We start from the raw sequence: 15,426 nt of genomic DNA, 5'->3' as shown, positions 1-15,426 counted from the left end.
TTGGCCATTCCAACATTTTCCTACTGAAAGCTGGGGCGAGAGAGACAGAATTGTGCGCTCAACAATTGCACGAAAAAGCTGTTGACGTCCCACCCTCCAAGCAGCCAAGCGAGGGCTCAGGTGGGCCTGACGGAAGCCATGGTCTTCTTCCTGCCTCAGATGCATGTGAAAGTTGGACGTGGAATGAGGGAGACTGAAGAGGAATTGCTGCATTAGAAAGGGGGTGCTGGAGAAGACCATTGAGAATGTTGTGGGCCGCTAAAAGGACAGACCGGTCTGTCTTGGAAGAAGTATGGCCAGAGTGCTCCTTAGAGCATCTTAGATGCGCTGGACATATGGTCAGCGGAGACCAGGCCCTGGAGAAGGGCATCATGCTTGGTGCAGTGGAGATGGGAGGACGCTGTGGCTGCGTCAACGGGCTCTGACACAGGAACTATTGTGAGGATGGCGCAGGACGTGCGGTGTCTCCTTCCATTGAGCGTCGGGCCGCAGCCGACCCAGGGGCACCTAACAGCAATGACAGCAATGAGCGGAGAAGTGCGGAGCCAAAACCATCATGCTCAGACAGACTTCCGGTCCTCAAAGGCAAGGAAGAAAATACATTTGGCGAATGGGATGGCTGTTAGCTTTGAACAGCCAACTCAACCTTTTTTCAAGGATTAGAGGATATATCTACCCACGAGTAAAAAGAATTAAATCCCAACTAAAAAGCTGATCGAATTAGTAGCCATTTCTGCAACACAATGACAAGGTTTAACAAGGAAGCCTACACTTATCACAGCACTCCTAAGGACATCTAGTCTTTCACTGCTGCCATTGACCTTGGAACAGTCGGGCAGGTCAGAAGCCCGGAGAGTAGGGAAGCGAGGGGTGACTGGGGAATTCTGAATATATATACGCACATATTGAGGGTGAGTGGGGCCTCCCCCGATCTCATCAGGCTGTGCACCCAGCAGCTCCTTAGTAACACCCTCCCTGAAGTCCTTTGTCTCAAATGTGCCCTAGTCCATTTAACAAGTTAATGGCCTTCCGGTTTCACTGGTGAAATTAACAAATAAGGGCGGGAACTCTCTTCTGTATTTGCCACAGATCTCCGTGTGGGGTTTAAGAAAGGAGATTCCCGCTCTCAAACATCTGCCATCTCTGTGGGGAAGATGTGCACAGGGGTCCTTTCCGGGGCACACAGGCACAGGAATGGCGGAGGAGGGCGTGAGTGGGGTCTGTGAGGACCCCCCACCTCCTCCTCAAGAAAGCCTTTTCTTCTGCACCCACTTGATCAGGTGCCAGCTCAAAAGATGATGGTGGTGCTATCAATGGGGGTGCGGTTGTAGGGTCTGGTCACCTTCTGGGTGGTATTTTGGCAGCCATGGTGGAGCACTTGACTACTAAGACGTTGGCATTCACCCCACCAGTCGGCAGGCTGTCTCTGTGGAGGTTCCAGCCTTGGAAACCTAAGAGGCTGTTCTTCTCTGTCCTTTAGGGTCGCTGTAAGTGAGAAGCGACTTATGGCGATGGGTTAGTGCAACGGTTCTCAACCTGGGGGTCGGGACCCCTTTGGGGGTCGAATGACCCTTTCACAGGGTCACCCAATTCCTAACAGTAGCAAAATGACAGTGATGACGCATCAATGAAAATAATTTTAAGGTTGTGGGGGGGTCACCACAACATGAGACACTGGGTGAAAGGGCTGCAGCCTGAGGAAGGTTGACGATCCCTTAGTAGTTTCTCCGACTCACGTGCTTGTTCATGGCCCTCAACATGTGAAAGATGTCTTTCGTTACCGTTTGTGTATATGTGCGTGGCTGTATCATATATATCTAAGTATATTTATATAGACATAATTGGGTTATCAAGGAATTGTCATGGGGCAAAATGGCAGAGTCTAGTTGAACTTAAAGGTAGAGCGCTTTTATTGGGACAAGATAAGTTGCAACTTGGACATTCCCTCAAAATCCAGAGGATTTTGAGAGAAGTGATTCAAAGAGACAGTTCAGAGTTTACATGTGACTGCAAGGAAATTCAGTGAGAATTCAGTGATTGGTGGGCTTTTCGGTCATGGTTACAAAACTGGGTGGTACTAATAGATTATACATGTTTCTAAAGTTGGTTTTTAAAAACTTTTTAAAGTTACAAAATAGTCATAAAAAATCATCAAATTGTATGCATTTGGCCTCAAAATAATCACGAGATCCTATTTGTTTGACTTTAAGGGGGGCATGCATCATTTGAAAGTTTATCTTGAATAAGCATTTGTTTTGAACTTGGTTTTTCTGAGCAGGGCATATTTTCTCTCTCCTTGTTTTTAATAACTGTGACCACAACAAATAGTAACATAGTTACATAATGTTAATGATTATTGATTTTTGTTTGTTTTTTCCCCAAGGTTTTTTTTTTTTTGTCCTGCGAGAACTAAGCCTTTTATTTCCTTGTTTCACAAATAAAGCTGGCTGCTTTGGTTGCTTTTTGGTGACTCGTCAGAGAGACCAAAGCCCATGCCCTTGCCCGACTCTTGCGATTCCTCCTTTGCTTTGGCTTGGCCAGGGCCGAAGCAGCAGGAGCAGCAGCAGTGGTGGCGGCAGCCACAGGGGCAGCGGCCACAAATGCAGACAGATGGGCCAAGAAGGCCTTGACCTTTACAGCCAGTGGGCAGGTATACTCAGTCTCCACAGACAAAGCCAAGACCGGCTTGTCCCCACTGATGACTGAATGGGGCACAGAGGCGACAGTTGAGTACCAATCTGCAGTCACACGCTGGCAACCTTGCGGACACCCTCCCTGAAGCGGTGTGCAGAGCTTCCTCTGTGATGTCAAGCACTTCCGGGTGGTAGATGCTGCCATGGTCAAACACCTGCTGGGTCCTCAGCCCAAAGGAGAAAGGGGAGATGTTCAGCAGGGTGGCTTCGCTGGCACCCACTTTGTCTCCAGTCTTGATGAGCTGCACATCACTCAGGAGTTCAATGGGGCCTCTGGAGATCTTTGTGATGATGCCCAGAGTCCGGAAGGAGGAGGTCTTCTCGGGACCCGGGCCCGTGTTCTGAGCTGGCACAGTCACCTCACATGGAGCGATGGCAACAGCACAGGTGGCAGCTGGCACCTTGCTGGCCAGCAGCATGTCTCTGATCTCAGCGAGGTCCTCCTTGGTGAACACAAACCCCACATTCCCTCGGATAGGAGGCACCAGTTTCTCCAGAGCCAGGCTGTTCTCCAGGTGCCCTCGGATGGCCTTGTGCATCATGGTGTTCTTGCCCATCAGGACCACGGCCTTCCCATGGGGACATGCGGATCTGCGGCATCTGCTTGGAGTCCACAGTGTCTGCTCCCACGATGAAGCATTTTGGATAATCATCCAAAAATTGGATTCTTTTAAGGAAGTAGTTGGACTTCCAGGTCGCCCCGTCTTCCCTGGGCACCACGGTGGTGCGTCGGGGATTGCCACGCGGGGTTTAAAGACGTTGCCACCCTAAGAGGACGCCTGGCGAGCTCCCAGGTTTTATTGGCACATAATTTACATATCATCCAATTGGACAGTTCAATCATTCAATCATATCAAGGGAGTTGTGCTGTCCTCGCCACATCTAGCGTAGAGCCCACCCACCCAAGGTTATATCGCCTTTAAACGGAGCTGTACAATCCCAATCTGTTCTAGCACTCCCTCCTCCCAGCAAGGCGTATTCTTAAGCAAGTAAGCAAAATCAAATGGTGTTTTGAAATTGTTTGCCAAGCAATTTTCTCGGGGTACAGTAGAGAGTTACAGACACGGTGGGGTGCATTCTTTTGATTCAAAATGGAGCTTTAGCCTCAGATCTGTAGCATAGCCACCATCTCGTGCCAGGAGTCTGAAGTTACTTTGGGCGGTTCTCACTCAAAACAGGCAGTGAAGCACTTTGCACATATATGTGGTGACCTCTTGAGAGTCTATCTATCTGGTAGATTTCTAGCATTAGAATTGCTTCACTGGCCAAAGGGTCACTCCCTCCAAATTATTCTCCAAGAACCTGCCCCTGCCCCCACTCCTTCCCTTCCTCACACCAATATCTGTGTAGACAGGGCCCGTTTCTTCAACTCCTGATGCCTTACCACTCTGGCTGGGTGAAACTCAGATACCAACAATCCAGACTCATTTCCTCTACATTGCTTTGCAGAAAAGCTTCTGTAAGGACCAGTGTAAACTGGATTCATTCTGTTCTTATCCTTGGAGCGTGTGTAGTTGTGTAGCCCTGTCCTGAAGAACTTACAACATGATGAAAACAGCCTCCCACCTGTGTTAGTCTGGGTGGACTAGAGAAACAAACCCATAGACACTCAATGTACACAAGAAAGAGCTTTATACAAAGAGTCATTGTACATTAAGAAAACAACCCAGCCCAGTCCAGATCAAGTCCCTAAGTCCGATATTAGCTCATCTGTCAGATACCAATCTATAAATTCCTCTTCAGACTTATGAAACACATGCAATGACGCTGAATGGAGGAAGATCACAGGCCAGTAGGTGGAAAATCTTGTGGATCCAGTGGCAGTGGAAGCGTCTCAGCACTGGTGTGGGTCTCCACGTGGCTCCTCCAGCTCCAGGGCTCTGGCGTAGCTCCATGTGTCTTGTCAGCAGGAAGATGAAGCAGAAAGTCCCTTCCCTCCAAGGAGTGATACAGGAATTCCCAGAGTCCTCAGGAGAAGGCCATGCCCACACGGAGGCCTCATAGCCTATGGGCTGATTGACAGGCTAGACTCTACCCCTTCACAAGTTTACAGGAGATTCTGTAACTACCATACCACCCATCATGCTAAGGACACCATTTTCTGTACATGGGATGCGTGGCTGCTGTGTGCACAGCCTGATTCACTGTAAAGCCACAAACGTGAAATGTATAAAAAATCCCTTGTGACTATGTATGGCTTCCCTTTTACCCCAACAATTCAGGGAGTGGAATCTAAGGACATCCTCCTGGCTTCTTGCTCGTTGCTGTGCAATAAAACAACTTCCTCTTTCTCCAAGACCGGGGTCCTGAGATTGGATTTCAGTGCAATTATCCATGCAAGAGGAATCCCACATGTTTCTAATTCCACGGATGAAAAAATCTTATTGGATTGTTTGGATTTGCGTTGTTTTCTGTGGTTATTATTTATTGGATAGTTGACTTTCTTTTTCAACCTCCTGGTTGAAATTGCTCAATGATGGGACCTCCTGATGGTTCCTTCTGAGATCTGGCTTGAACGGACTCCTGTGAGACTCAGTCTGGATGTCATTTGCTCTAAGAAACCTTCCAGAAACAATCCTTCTGGCCCCGTGGGGCCCCCAGCCTTGCTCCTGTGATGCATTGAGTCTTGCCAATATGTTGTATATTTTACTACATTGTAAACTGCGTGTTTTCTTGTCATTCATCAACCCTTCCTTCTGAGCCACTATACTTGGGTTAGGAGACCCAGAAACCGATTTTTCAGAAATTCTGCCTTTCTTTAGTCTCTTGCCTGGTGTCTGGCCTGGGCTGGTTTCATTTTGAGTAACCCTTACTCTGCCAGCCCCATCTGTGGCAGACGGACACATTATGTTCCAGGCCATTTTCTGAAACAGAGACAAGGTGAGCAAAGTCATTGCGCAATGCTGCAGTTTCCCGGAGCCAGAGCCTGGGAATGTTACAAAGACGTACCCTCTGCGGTAGTTACATCATCTGTTGTCAATTTGAGACTTACGAGTGAAGGGGTGGAGTCTAGCCTGTCAATCAGGTCGCAGCTTGATGACCTCCTTTGGAGGCACTCAGGAGATAAATAGCTGGCTGGAGGTGGGACACAAGCTCACACTCTGCAAGACATTTCCGTTGACAAGCCACATGGAGCTAAGTTAGAGCTCTGGAGCCAGAGGAGCCACATGGAGACTTGTCAGTGCTGAGATGCTTCCACCACCACTGGATCCACAAGACTTCCCACGTACTCACCTGTGATCTTCCTGCACTCAGCATCATTGCATGTGTTGCGTGAGTCTGAAGAGGACTTTATAGATTGGTATCTGACATATGGGCTAATATCGGGCTTATGGACTTGATCTGGACTGGGTTGGGATGGTCTCTCAATATTCAACTGCTCTTGCATATAAAGTTCTTTCTTAGACACATATGAGTGTCTATGAATTTGTTTCTCTAGTCTACCTGGACTAACATACCCTCTCACCCAACAATAAAGGACACAAGACAAACCTAAGTATTCCAAGTAATCATTGACAGGTTGAATTCTGGGTGACTTTTTCAGAAGAATTCACTTTACATAACATGAAATGATTTTGATGTATTCACTAGAAACAATGAGAGGGCAGGGAAAGTCTGGCTTTTAGACATGAGCATGACCGTGAATTCTTTTATGCTAAGGTTTTTCTTTTTAAAATCAAGTTAAACATATATTTACTAGCCAGCAACTCTGAGCTGAGCAAAGTGGGGAGACGGGGTTGACAGTTTGAACCCTTGTCCCTTCCTTACCTGCCCTGTTAAAAATAGGCCCAGTCCCCTGTACCAAGTGCCATTCTAATGTTATCAAGAAACGGCTGATTAGGAGAGGTGATCACTTCCTGAAGCCTGTTGACCTGGTCCAGGGCAGCCTGTCCAGGAGACAGATGGCTAACAGACTCCTTCCAGAAGTCAGATTTGGAAGAAAGGCAAGCTGGGATTCCCCTTGGGTTTCATGAAACCCAAAGAATCTTATTTAAAAGTGTTTATGTGCAATGGGGGGGCGGGGGGGGGGCAGGATGAGAGGTGTGAACTGTGGAACACAGAGGTGATGGTCTGAAATGTAAATTTGCCGCCTAATTCACAAATTAAATATTCATTTACAAAAAGTGTTCATGTAGATTTTTGTATTTCATGATATCGGGGGAATTTTTCACAGATTTTCATCATTTTTTAAATGGATTAAGTGCAAAATGGAAGGAGGTGATCAGGGATGCAACACCCAGGTTCTTATCAGAGATGGATGAAGTTATTCTAATGAAATAAAAAAAAAACCCATATACCCTGCCATTGAATTGATTCTGACCTATAGCACCCTATAGCACAGGGTGCAACTGCCCCTGTGCATTTCCGAGACACTAACTCTGGATGGGAGTGAAAAGCCCTGTCTTTCTCAAAGGAGTCATAGATTTACTCTGTTAACGAGGTCACACTCTTTCATGAGCAAAATCATGTTAAAGGATCTCATCATTATCTCATTTCTGTTAAAGCATGAGTTTGTAAATGTCAACCGATCAGAATTTTTTCCTTGTAAGTTCTTGAATCATGTAAAAAAATTTAGGTAGTTTTATGGAGATGTAAATAGCATATCATGCATAGTTCACCCATAGTAAGAAAGGTATGCAGTCATCACCACAATCAACTTTGGAACATTTTATTTCTTCTTAGACTCATTGGATTGACTCCTCGTTTCCTCCCAGCTTCCCCTTCCCCAAGTAGTTATCAATCCAATTACGATCTTCAGAGAGCCATCCATCCTAACGTCTCTATACAGAAAACACACAAAACAAAGAAGGAAACAAAAACAAAAAAGGATCCTGCAACAATGGCCAAATAAAACAGAGACAACTGCAATAAAAAAGAAAGCACAAAATATTTAAACACTAGAATAAAATTTAAAATCGGTGAAAAGGGAGATCAAATGGTTTCAGTGTTACATTCCAGCCTGAAGTAGATGCTGGGCTCTCCTCTACAATTCTCTTTGATATTAAGGCTCTTCACATTCCTAGACTACAGCCAGTGGTGATTCACTGGGGACTCAATCCACATACAATTCAAATGGATTTGGGGCTTCCATTATCATCCATAGCATTCCAAAGAAAACCAATTTAGGCTCTGGTCCCATTCCCTCTTGGGGCTTGGATTTTATTATTTATAATCCTTGTATCACACAGTGTTTCTTCCATGTGGTGGCGTCATCTGTGTGGACTGAGTTTCCTCCTCGCTTGGATGCCTTTTAGTTTGAGGCAAACCTTTAAGACCCCAGATGCTATAATTTTTTGATTGCTGGGCACCATCTGATTTTTTCACCATGCTTTGCTATAGAACCCATATCTTCAGTGATCTTTTCATGAGGGTGAATACCATGCAGGGCCATGCCACAAAAACGAATTGTTCTTATATTAGGGCTAGGATCATGTGAGAGCTCAAAATCCATTCATATTATCTATGTTTTTTGTCTGACCCTGGTTCACTTTAGAGACATTATCATTTTATTGCAGTACATCATAAATCATCCCCATGGGGCATAAAGTAATTCTTAATAGCATCGTTATTTTAGTCACTGTTAGAGAATTTAAAACACTGTCGAGAAAACCTAAAAAATTGGGACCCACGAGTCAGTGTTGACTTGCTGGCAATGAGTTGAGAAAAGGAATTCGTACGGGTGTAGGACATCCTTTGTAGCCTACAATATATAAATTATTGACTTGTCTAGCTTGGAAACAGGTGACTAGATACTAGATACACACACCATGAGAGCTGGAGATAGGGCAACACTTCAGTAACGCGCATTTACGAAGGAAGGCAGAACCATGTCTGGTAGGCTAACGCATGTCCCAAAAACGCAGAGGAGGTGAAAACGGCAACTCTATTGCTTCTGGGTTGCTATTCGATGGCAAGCGGTCCAAAGTCCAGAAACCCAAAATCCAAACTCCCTGCAATCAATTCACTGCTGACTTATAACAACCCTGTAGGACAGGGTAGATCTATCTGCTCCTGTGAGTTTCCGAAACGGTACCTGTTTACGGAAATAGAAACGGTACCTGTTTACGGAAATAGAAAGCCCTGAGGAACAGCTGGTCGTTTCGAACTGCTGACCTTGAGGATTGTAGCCCAACTCATCACTGCCACACCACCAGGCCTCCAATGACCACCAGTTCCCTAATCTGGAAATAGGGTTCACCTGCTTCTTCTCCCACTAGGGCAGTTCAGCTTTAAGATCAAGTGGGTTGGGGGCGGAGTTCAAGTGGGGATTTCAGTTCCTTAGAGCTGCTACAAGTAAGTGTAAGGTAAAGACCAGCTCTCTTGCGGGGGGGTGGGCACGCGGGTGGTGTGGGGGGGCGGGGGACGATCCAATTCGGGTCCTTCTGATGAGGTCCATGAAGGGTGTTGTGCACCTCAGAAGGAGACTGTCTAATGTCCCCGTTGTCTATAGCACACTGCCTGGGTCACCAGGGACTGGGTAGAAACGAGGTCAGAAGTGCCCAATGAGGACCATAATCCCAGGCATATTTTTTCCTTGTGGGGGGAGGGGATCTATGTAAGTAATTTTAAAGGCTTTTCTCAATGGCAGGTTGCCTTACCTGGTTTACCCACTCTCAGAAGTGTGACAGATAGGTCCCCTACCTGCTCGTGATTTATGTAAGATTCACCATGAACTTTTGGCAGAGTGTCTGTTAGTTTGAGATGACCGCAGACCTCGGCTACATGGTCGGGCTTGATGGATCATCTCTCCCCACAACATATGAATCCTCCGGCCCCATCTGGAGTGAGGCCACCTTGTCAGGCAGGAACAGGAACTGGGAGTGTCCCTCTCCATGCCTGGAGAACCCCCCTCCCCCCCGGAGGGTTGAACCCGTAAAGGGTAAGGGCATGAGCAAATGTAGGCTCCCTGAGTCAGGTGGGCCCAAATTAGGCCAGGTGGGCTTAATTCAGCCAGTGGGGTCAACCAATACCTTTGGCCATGCCTCCCAGAGGTGCCCCGAATACTGGGACCTTGAGACCACCCAGCCCCTTTCCAGCCGCCTCTCCGCCTTCCACTTGGCTGTGCTGTGGCCTCTCTCTCGCTCCCTCTCTCTCTCTGGCCTCAGTCCCGTGAGGTTGCTTGTGTTCAGTGACTGCAAAACCTGAAACTTCTATCCTTGATAAAAACCCACTTAGATTACAAACCAGGCTTCGGCATGAATTCTTTCTCATGGGAAGCCAAGGACCGAGGTATTTCCCACCTGAGAAACCTAACAACCTTTCTTGAAGTGGGTTTTAAGATGTTCAAAGAAGGGGTTGATACATGGCTTATGGAAACCAGGCAGGCACATTACCTCAAAGCTTGGGAGACCAGATTACTACCTGGCCTGAGAACAGAGACCTGTCTCTGTCTTGTTGTTCATCCGTACAGCAGAGACTCCTACAGTATCTGCCCTTTTGTGATTGACTAACTTCGCTCAGCCTAGTGGTTTCTAGGCCCATCCCGTCACGAGGTGAAACTTCATCGTCATTTTTTAGGGGTGTGTAATATTCCCTATGTGTATGTACCTGAGTTTCTTTCGGATCATCTGACTTTACCCCCTGAAAAGTTCCGTTGGGTGATTCTTGACAACCTGCTGCCAGATTCTGAATCATGGCGGCCCTTCAATACATTCTTTACTTCATTTTTTTGGGTGAGCAGTGACTGGGGTCTTAAAAGCTTGTGAGTGGCCAACTCAGGTGCAGTTAAGTATTAATCTCTCTATGCATCTGGGAGGGAAGGAGAGTGAAGAAAACGGAAGCTGGTGGGAGACTAGTCCAATTAAGAATGGCCCGCTGGCACCCGTCTCCATGACTTTGAACCCATAGGAACTAGAGGGTACCTGGCTACCACCACCCACTTCCCTGAAAAGAATCCCTTTCGAAGAGCGGTTCTCAACTTGTGGGTTGCTACGCCTTTCGGGGTCAATGACCCTTTCACAAGGGTTGCCTGATTCATAACAGTATCAAAATTAGTTTTGAAGTAGCAGTGAAAATAATTTTATGGTTGGGGGTCACCCCAACATGAGGAACTGTATTAAAAGATCGCAAGAACTGTAAGGTTTCTGGAGTGGGTAATAACCTCTGTTCTTGGCTTTGAACCATGAAAGACTTCACGCCGACGCCTGTTTTGTAATCCAAGTGGGTTTTTATGAAGGACAGGACAAGTTTCAGGTTTTACAGTCTCAAAGGGGTTCACAACTGGGCACGAGCAACCTTGTGGAACAGCGCACCCACAGGTGCGGAACTGAGGGAGGGACCCCAGGGACCAAGGGGTCAAGGGAGAAAGAGACAAGAGGCCACAGAGGCTAGAAGGTGTGGCAAGAGAGGCTGTGGTCCCCGAGTAGGCCTGGAGTGGTTGCATGTGGGCCCCAAGCTGACCCGGAGCGGATCCTGAGGGGGCACACTCAGGCAGCATGTATGCACCCCCACACCCCAACCTGCCACTGACCAAAAGCAGGGTAAGAGAGAGCAGCCTTTCCCCAGCCAGGATATTTCAAGCCTCTGGCTGGGGAGGCATGGTTGATGGTATGGGTCAGCCCTATTGGCTGGGTTGAGCCCACCTGGGTGAGGTCATGAGTCTGGGCCTAGTTTGGACCACCCAGGTGTAACTCCCACCTGGCTTGCATGCACGGCTTGACTAGGTGTCTAAAGGTCACCTGATTTCTTCCCAGCCTCCTCGAGGGGGCCTTTGCAGGCATGGGAGGGACAATCCCGTTCCTCTATCTCGCTACCTAACAGAACCTGGGTTAATAGTCAGGGGAGGGGAGGGGAGATATCGAGCGAGCACAGCCCAACATCCTATAAAAGGGCAGACTTACCACCCTCTGCCAGAGACTGGGGGAAACCCTGAGTCTACGGCCCTTTATCAGCCTCAAAGTCAAACGACACAGTTCTGCCAGGGGAACAATGACCCTAGACACAGCTTAGGACAATCAACCATGTGAGACCAAAAGGCCAACATTTATCCAAGGGCAAATATATATATGTATATCCCCACACTCTTTATTTCCATTTTAACAGAAGCTTTAGTTTGCTCTTGACAGCAATGAGAGTAGCTCACAAGGTAATAATAATAATAACCCCTAGGGCAAGAAGAACCAATCACTAATCGATGCCCAAACCGTTGGGTGAGAGGTGGTCAGGGCTTTGAAGCATACACACGTGGTCTCAAAGTGCCATCACCTATGTGACCTGAGTCGATTCTGACTCCCGGGGCCCCGTGTGCTCACAGCAGAATTGTGCTCACTAGGATTTTCAGGAGTTGATTTTTTTGGAGGTAGACCAGCTGGACTTTCCTCTGTGATGCCTCTGGGTAGACTCCAGACTTGGAGTTAGCAACTGAGTGTGTTCATGGTTCGCATGGCTGTAAGTTAATATGGACACATTGCCAGGAAGTCGATTCTAATGCATAACAACCCTATCCTGCATAGGGCTTCGGACACAGTCAGTCTTTAGAACAGACAGCCTGGTCTTTCTCCCACAGTTACTGGTGGGTTTGAATGACTTCATACAGTCAGATCATCCTGAGCCCCGCTAGCAACTTAGCAAATACACTTTTAAATATTGAATGATAAATGTCAACAAACAGAAAAAAAATTCCTTTAGAAAGTACCTTGGAACAACAGATTATTATTTTGTAATAAGAATCAGTCTGTGTACACTAGACAAGGATGTTTTTCTATTTTAGGGCAAAGGTTACAGTGTTGCTATCAAGGGGGATGTGGATAAGCACTCCATCCGTGGGGGTGCTGTTTGTGATGTGCTCTTCCTGGTTGCTGTGTTGGTCTGGGTTGATGAGGGAAACCAATTCATACACACTCATATGTGTGTGAGAGAACTTTATGTCAAAGAGCAATGTACATTAAGAAAACCTCTCAGTCCAGTCCAGATCAAGTCCATAAATCCAAAATGAGCCCATATGTGCGTTACCAGTCTATATAATCTTCTTCAGACTCACGCAGCACATGCAATGACACTGAATGCGGGAAGAAGAAAGCTCACAGGCCAGAGGGTGGAAAGTCTTGTGGCTCCAGTGGCGGTGGAAGCATCTCATCTCAACACTGGTGTGGGTCTCCACGTGGCTTCTCCAGCCCAGCGTTGCTCCGTGTGTCTTGTCAGCAAGAAGACAAGCAGAGCGTGCGTGGGAGCTATTTATCTCTGTCACACCTCCAAATGAGGTCATCAAGCTGCAACCCGATTGACAGGCTAGACTCCCCCCCTTCGCAAGCTGACAGGAGATGAGGAAACTGCGACAGTCGCTGTCTGGAACATCCATTTGTCAATGTGTTCTCCCTCCCTTCAAAGCAAGTGTGAACTGCAGCACGCCCCCACCCACCACCCCCACCTCCCAGTGCTACAGACAAGTCAGAAGATTCCTGGTTGATAGCACTCACACCCAGGACATTGCTGGCTTTTTTCAAGTTGGTCAGTTTTGCCTTGATCAGCTTGTAGACTTCTACAACGTTGCTTCTCAGGCTATCAGGTGCCTGGAGATGTTAAACCACAGCATCTGGAGTCAAGAGTTCCGGGTCAGGCCTCAGATTCAGCCTTTCTTACCAGTTTTCAGGTAATGCTCATCTGGAGTACACTCTTTGAGTAGAAGTTTCTAGAAGGCACAGGAGTTTTGCACCACTCCTCGGGACCCTGCAAATTGTAGATAAATGCCACTCAAACTACTGAACAAATCAGAATTAAAAAAAAACCTTTTGGATTTTATCCTTCTGGCAATGTCCCTCTGGCTCTGTTTAACGAGGAGAGTCGAACAAGGATTGATGCTTGGGCTTGCTACTCCCCACAGGAGTCACAGTCTCGGACGCCCACAGGGGCAGTTCCACCCTGCCCTACAGGGTTGCTCTGAGTCCGAAAGGTTTTGCTTTTACAGCAACCTACGGCTTGGACATGTTGGGAGAGACCAGCCCCTGGAGAAGGGCATCCTGTTCGGTAAAACACAGGGGCAGTTTAAAAGAGGAAGGCCCTACACAAGATGGATTGTCACCGTGGCTGCAACAATGGGTTCAAACACACGAACAATTGTGAGGATGTGCAGGATGGGGCAGTGCTTCCTTTAGTGGACCTTAGGGTCCCTATGAATCGGACCCAACTCGATGGCACCTAACAATAACAACAACACGGACCACTCACTGTGACTGTCAAATTGTTACACGTTGTAACATCTCTAAGGAGACCCCAAACCCACACAGGTCCCAGAAAAACATGTAGGGAGGAAATGGAGGCCTTGGACCTCCGCTCCTTCAGAGAATGGTCCTCGGACTTTTCTTTTCTTAAATCATTTTTTTAGAAATATAGAATTTATTTATGTTCACCATAAGACGGTTTCACATTCTGTATATGGTTTCCAGAGATACGTAACACTCTCAGAGTTGAAGATGACATTATATTGCTATCAAACATTGCTATGCTGTGTGAGTCGGGAAATACTTATTTCTCCCTTTAAAAAATTTAAGGCTCAGTTTCCAAAAGGTAATTTCATCACTTATTTTCCTTTTTAAGAGACTGGGGAAGTTCCAGAACAAACCACAAAGGGGTGCTGAAGAAAAGGCTATGCCACACACTCACTCACTAATCCTCCCATGGAAGATACTCAACGTGGCTTCTTGTTAAAGGCTCCTCTGTTTAAAAATGTGTCTGGCAATGTGCCCCCCCCCCGCCCCCCCCAAAATATCAACAGACAGCAGGAGAGCATGGTATAACTCTCTAACATATAAACAAAGAAAACCAGTTACTAGTTAGATGTATTTATCTCCAGCTGCTTTTTAAAATGTGCTTCTGCATGAATTGCCTGCATATAAATGGATGGTCACACGCACACACACACACACACACACACACACCTAAGCTCACTTCTCTTTGGTGATGCTTCTAAAATACTAAAATACTTCTAAAATACTAGCAGAAAATATTTATGTTCCCTTGCGACTTTTAAATCAGGTGGCCACAAGATTCTCTTCTCCCAAAGACGATCCACGTGGATCTTTCCGGCCTTGTCTTTTGTTAAATCATTTTATTGGGGGCTCTCACAACTCTTATCACAATCCATTCATCCATCCGTTGTGTCAAGCACATTTGCACACTTGTGGCCATCATCATTTTCAAAACATTCTTTTACTACTTGAGCCCTGGCATCAGCTTATTTTCCCCCTCTCTCCCTCACAAGCGCCCCCATACTTTATAAATTATCATTATTTCATGTCTTACACTGACCGATGTCTCCCCTCACCCACTTTTCTGTTGCCCGTCCCCCTGGGAGGGGGTTACATGTAAATCATTGTAATCTGTTGCCCCTTTCTCCTCACACCTTCCCCTTCCCCTCCTGGTATGGCTACTCCCCTTGACTTTTCTTATCCTGGTTAGTTTCCTGTCTGCCCGATGGAGCTCAGAACCGGGAACGCTCTCCATTTGGCAGCCCTCTGTTAGGGAATATAGTTCAGGATTCTCTGTGCAAGAAGCTGGTCACCTGTCAATCACCTGTAGATAATCCTGGGCTACAGGGCCCCATCTGTCAATTACCTATAGCTATCCTGGGCTACAGGGCCCCATCTGTCAATTACCTGTAGCTATCCTGGGCTAAAGGGCCCCAGCTGTCAATCACCTGCAGATAATCCTGGGCTACAGGGCCCCATCTGTCAATTACCTATAGCTATCCTGGGCTATAGGGCCCCATCTGTCAATTACCTGTAGCTATCCTGGGCTA

The 15,426-nt window shown here is 47.0% G+C and overlaps 1 pseudogene; it reads right to left on the bottom strand.

The window, feature by feature from the left end:
* Positions 1-2,431: 2,431 nt before the first annotated feature.
* Positions 2,432-3,428, bottom strand: LOC101648158 (annotated as a pseudogene).
* Between the last annotated feature and the right edge of the window lie 11,998 nt (positions 3,429-15,426).

The sequence above is a fragment of the Echinops telfairi genome, unplaced genomic scaffold (assembly GCF_000313985.2).
Source record: "Echinops telfairi isolate 266 unplaced genomic scaffold, ASM31398v2 ScPeMD7_7420;HRSCAF=8458, whole genome shotgun sequence".
Classification (NCBI taxonomy): domain Eukaryota; kingdom Metazoa; phylum Chordata; class Mammalia; order Afrosoricida; family Tenrecidae; genus Echinops; species Echinops telfairi.
Note: the sequence above shows the minus strand (reverse complement) of the source record. Positions and strands in the feature narration are given on the sequence as shown.